Raw genomic sequence first — 5,799 nt, 5'->3', positions numbered from 1 at the left:
TGGGTTTATACACTCAAACAACTTGTCATCCAACACGTCAAAACTGCCATCATCTCTTTCAACCATGTCACACCCCGAATTTCCACGTGTCACCGGTGGGCCCGGTGGGGGGTAACGTGACGTAGTTGATAACATCATAGTCAAACAACACAATATATAAATGCACAGCGGAAGCAGAAATAGATTCATTTCAACTTTACGTAAACGTAATATTTAATATCACAAGTAGTTGAAACGGATCCACAGGCGGATCAAATAAAATAAGATAAATGTTCAACAGACTTTAGACGCCTAGAACTTGCAAGATCCCTTACTAACGCCCTGAGCAGCTTCCAGCCTATTACGTACTTGTACCTGTCACTTAGACTTTTGGAAAATACGTCAGTTTTCACTGGTAAATACACTCAACTGACTCATTTGAAAAGAGTTTATGAAAATTGGTTTAGGCGCACAAGGCACAAAACTATTTTGACACTTGATTAAAATGCACAAGGCAATATTAATCTTTTATACTTGGGACAAACTATATCTCATGTTATCAGTTTTACATAACTTGCTCTACATACGGGGCCCGGTCCTATGCCGGTTCAAGATTAACCGACACACCACTATTCCCTTATTGGGAATCCCATATTGGGTATAATCAAGTAATAAGCATAAAGCATCTGTCAGGTGTATGCCTACACCCCGTGCTTAGGTCGTGGCCATTTGCAATTAATGAGTCAAGGATATCCAGGACACGGTCGCGTTAACCCCCAATGTTTCAGTCAAGCAATACGAATTAAAACAGGTTATTTGAATTTCCCGACACATTGGTCTTCGAATCCCATACCTGACCATGCGGTATTTATATTACCGTATCCCAAGCCCGTAATAGGGAAAATAAGTTAAGAGTATTTACCTGAGCTAGCTCCTGTCTTAAATAGCAAGAATTATAATAACTCAGCCGTATTCACTTAAGTAAGCGTAGGTACAATTTACCGGAAGGCTCTAGTCTGGAACGATGGTATAAATAACCAATTAGAATACTAACGGGTCTTTAATTAAGCCTAAGCTTAGACCGGTTAGTTTTAAGGAAATATACGGTTTACGCACGATTAAGCGAAGACCGGATAGAACGTGATTTAGACCCGACAAGTTTGAATACTTGTATAATATGGGTATACTAAATACATTCTGGATTTTGAAATAAAAATGATATCGTTTGACCCGTTTCGATCAATTTACGCAAACTAGTTACGTAACCCGAACCGAACGCAAAAAGGGCGATACGGGTAGACAAATGATTCAAATGCAAGTTCCCTGATATAATATGCTTTAAATATGATATAATATCAGTAAGTTATGTTCTATATTGCCCGGAATAATTTTAAACCCAATTTACGCCTTAAAAGGGCATTTTGGTCATTTAAAAGATAATAAAAGAGTAAAGTTAGAAATCTGAGTTTCGGGTCTGGGTCATACAGTAAATATACTTAATATGACATATTATATCAGTAGGGTATGACCCATATATCAAATTTACCATTTAAAACCAAACTATGCACCGTAGGGGTATTTTAGTAATTTCACAAGGGCTAAAAATGCCAAAACTGGAAATCTGAGTTCATATACTTATACTTACTGTTTTTTTTATATGAAAATAAGCTAAACACATCAGTAGGTATAGGTCTTATATGTTTAAAACAAGTATAACGCTTACTATGCGCTTAAAACGCTAAATATGCGATTTAAGGGCGTTTTCGGGTTTTCAAATTAAATCTGAGATTTTTATATTTCCAGAATACTTAAAATAATTTATTCATCATATAAAATCAGTGGAAAAAGGTTTCGGGTCAAAAGGATGTGTAAAACTCATTTTATGGCTAAAACGGTCAAAACCGACATAAGCCGAAATGACTAAGCGATCTAGGATCCGTTCAGCCAAAAATTAATTAAAAATCATCACAATTCCCATAATATTATATTACTTCTGTTGGTAAAGAGTTTCGTATCAAAACGTGGCCAGAAACGGGTTCTACGCGAAAAGGACCATTTATGTAAATTTATAATATAGTTTTACGCTAATGGCCATAACTCAAAATCTGGACCACCAACTGATCCGAAATTTTCGGTGCAAGTTCATATATTAAAAATAAAGATTTCTATCCTTTCACTTTTCCAAAAATCCCGTTTTAAATCAAAAAGGGCAAAATAGTCAACTTCATGCATAAATCGGAAACATGCATTCGAATAGGCTAAGCATAGACTCAATCAAAGAAAATTCCAGAAAGTTTAACTAAAATAAAAATAGTCAAAAATACTTTCCAATGCAGATCTCGAACATGCATGTACGAATCCGAATCGATAGTCTACGGAATAATCGTTTTACAAGACTTTCGGTTCCGATTCGTGGCTATACTATAGATTGTCGAGTTGATGATGATTAAAACACATCCTTATATGTAATACAAGTTACTTATGATGATCAATCAGATTGCATGTCATCTATATCATTAATCATGTCATTTTTCACAAAAATCGCTTCTGTTGACTTTTTAGAAATAGGTTTGACTCGACATTTAGCATGCATGTAGTGGGAATCAGTTTGTATCCTTTAGAGGGTTTGTTTCCCACATAAATACCAATCTATAACAAGTTTCAATTCGAGAAATGACTGAAAGAAATCCGTTTAATCGGAAAGTCAAAGGTTATGAACACCCAGTTTGACTTTTATCAATAATCACAACAAGAATGGATTAAAGAACGAATTGAAAGCTTACAAAGGTCCTATAGGTGTTTAGTGAACACTAGGATTCGACTTTGATGATCAGATTAACTCCAGAAAGTTGCCTTGAATGTTCTTGAGAGTTGAGAGCTTATTGTTACTACCAAGTGCCCAAGAAAATGAGTGAATGATCTGATTTAAGGTGAAATTCAGATGTTATAGTGAGTTCTCAGTAGGCTAGGCATGCAAGGGATATTATTGGAGCAAAATGGAGGTGCACACAGCTGGTATCAACTCAAAATTCGGACCCAAACCACCCATTTTCGCGAAATCTGATGCTGGCAGTCCCACGCGGCCCGCCTGGGCATGTCCAGGCGGGTCGCCTGACCCTCTGATCAGCCCAACAAGTTTCAAACTTGGCAGAATTGGTCCCTGAACTTGTATGCGATGTTTCGGCTGCTTTTCTCGACCCGTAAACCCCCAAACTTGGTTTTTAAGAACCTTAGGACATTTACCAACATGGAAATGTCCTCGGATAACTTTGCGCTCAACCGAAAAGCCATGAAATTCGACGTTGACGCTTTTAGTCCCTCAAGTACGGTTTTGGCCATAACTTTCTCATACGTTGACGAAACTTCATGAAATTTTTACCACATATTCTAGTGAGTATATTTTAGCTTTACAAAGCTTCGGGTCTGCCAAAAGTTCACTCAGAGGTATAAATTCAACATGTTGACACTTTTGGCCCCTATAGTTTACAATACTTCACTTTTGTGCAATTTCCGCGCCGTATGATCCATGAACCACCCGTTTAAGGTTATAAACATTGTGTAGGGTTATCATAGAGTCTATTTATCCATCGTTGACACTTTGGACCCTTACGTTCCATAGTTTTCACTGTTTGTCACTTTTAGTCCCTCTAAAGTATGTTTTCACATAACGGAACCTTATGACACGTGTCAAGACATTATTGGACTGAATTTTTTTTCGAGGTGTTACATCCTCACCCCCTTAAAAGAAATCTCGACCCCGAGATTTATTCAAACAAATGGGGATATTTTTCTTTCATCGTGGATTCCACTTCCCACGTGTACTCGGGACCTCTACGGGCATCCCATTTGTCCTTAACAATAGGCACGTGCTTCCTTCGAAGCTTCTTTACCTGTCGATCCTCAATCGACAAAAGTTTTTCCACAAATTTCAGACTTTCGTCTATGTGCATATCTGTATGCGGTATAGTCAGTGATTCGTCAGCGAAACACTTCTTCAGACTACAGATGCGGAACACGTTAGGTATAGCGCTAAGTTCTTCAAGCAAGTTTAACTTATAAGCAACTGACCCGATACGTTTGACAATCCTGAAGGGTCCTATGTACCTCGGGCTTAGCTTGCCTTTCTTACCAAATCGCATCACCCTCTCCCAGGGCGATACCTTATGTAACACTTTATCACTTACATCGAAGTGAATAGTCTTTGCGCTTAAGATCCGCATAACTTTTCTGCCTATCCCTGGCAGCTTTCAAACGATCGCGAACCTGAACGATCTTGTCTGTCGTCTCAAAGACGATATCTGGTCCAGACAACTGAACATCTCCAACTTCCGCCCAACAGATGGGCGATCTTCACTTTCTACCGTACAAGCCTCAAAAGGCGCGGCCCTAGTACTAGTATGGTAGCTATTTTTATAGGAGAATTCTATCAAGGGTAGGCGGTTATCCCAACTGCCACCTAAATTAATCACACATGCTCGAAGCATGTCTTCCAGTGTTTGGACGGTACGCTCACTCTGTCCGTCCGTCTGCCAACCGTTATGTGATAGTGCTCCTTGACTTATTGGCGGAACATATCCTTAAATCCTTAGGGTGCCATACATCGCGAGCTCCACCAAGCTCCTTAAATAGGTTTTAGCTCATAAGTTATTTGATCTTGATATATTCGATTACCTCGAATGATTTCATATATTCAGAGCTTACTAGCCTGACAATTAACAGATTGGCGCACCTTTCCAGGGTGATATCTTTTGTTGAACCTTATCTCTTTAACAAGAACTTAGGAGGTTTGCTATTTCCATGAATCCTTGATTCTCTGCCGAATACTGGCAACTTATAGATCCCGATAATTGGACTTACCAATTTTCTGTCTAGCAATAGATGTTTAACATCTTATCTATACAAGGTCTCCCAAAGGAGCAGCCTTGATACTTATATAACAACTGTTATAGACAAGCTAATCTTAAGGTGAGATGGTTATTCCAATTACTGCTTAAAACTAACCTTAAGGGGTAGCTAATCTTTTAAGTCAGTCGAATAAATCGACGATCCTGGGCGGCAATTGGGGATTCCTAGATATTGCCTAAATAGGGTTGCGGTAATCAATGCATAAGCAAGATGAACCGTCTTTCTTATTTACTAAAATCGGAGTTCTTAGAACTTTGAATTTTGGCTTTACGAAACCTTATCCAAAACTTATGGATTTGGCTCTTAGTTCTTCCTGTTTCGCTGGTAATAACAGATATAAGATCTTTACAATAACTGCAGCCCTACGCGGGATGTTTGTCCTAACATCCTCTTGCCTCTCGGAAGGTAAACATGGTAATTCTTATAAAGAAACTATTTATGACACATAGAGGTGTCAGAGATTTCTGCATTCTCAGGCTTTGGCTCATCTATCGCTTTCGGTGTCAGATAAGTGACATATTCCCTTTACCATTACAAGGATGCCCTAAGTAGAGATACTTATAAGGACATTTTTATATTGAATATCTCCTTTGAATACTACTAGTCGACTTTAGTACAATATGACCATTGGAATATCTTCGGGGATCCCATGCATTAAACCTCCATACTGATCAGGCATGGAAGCAATCTATGGAACACACTAGGATACGCAAATCCTCATATGGTACTCTTTATCAAACATAGTTTGGCATTCGCAGACGATAGAAAACAACGAGAAAAATAATAAAATAAAATAAATAATATATATTGTCGTACTCTTTCTGGGGAAGAGTGCTCCAGATTCTTATGAAAGGATTATCTCCGAGAATGGGAGAGAGGTCATTAAAGATTCCATTGATAAATTATACCTCATAT

The sequence above is a fragment of the Helianthus annuus genome, chromosome 3 (assembly GCF_002127325.2).
Source record: "Helianthus annuus cultivar XRQ/B chromosome 3, HanXRQr2.0-SUNRISE, whole genome shotgun sequence".
Taxonomy (NCBI): domain Eukaryota; kingdom Viridiplantae; phylum Streptophyta; class Magnoliopsida; order Asterales; family Asteraceae; genus Helianthus; species Helianthus annuus.
This window is presented reverse-complemented; position numbering follows the sequence as displayed.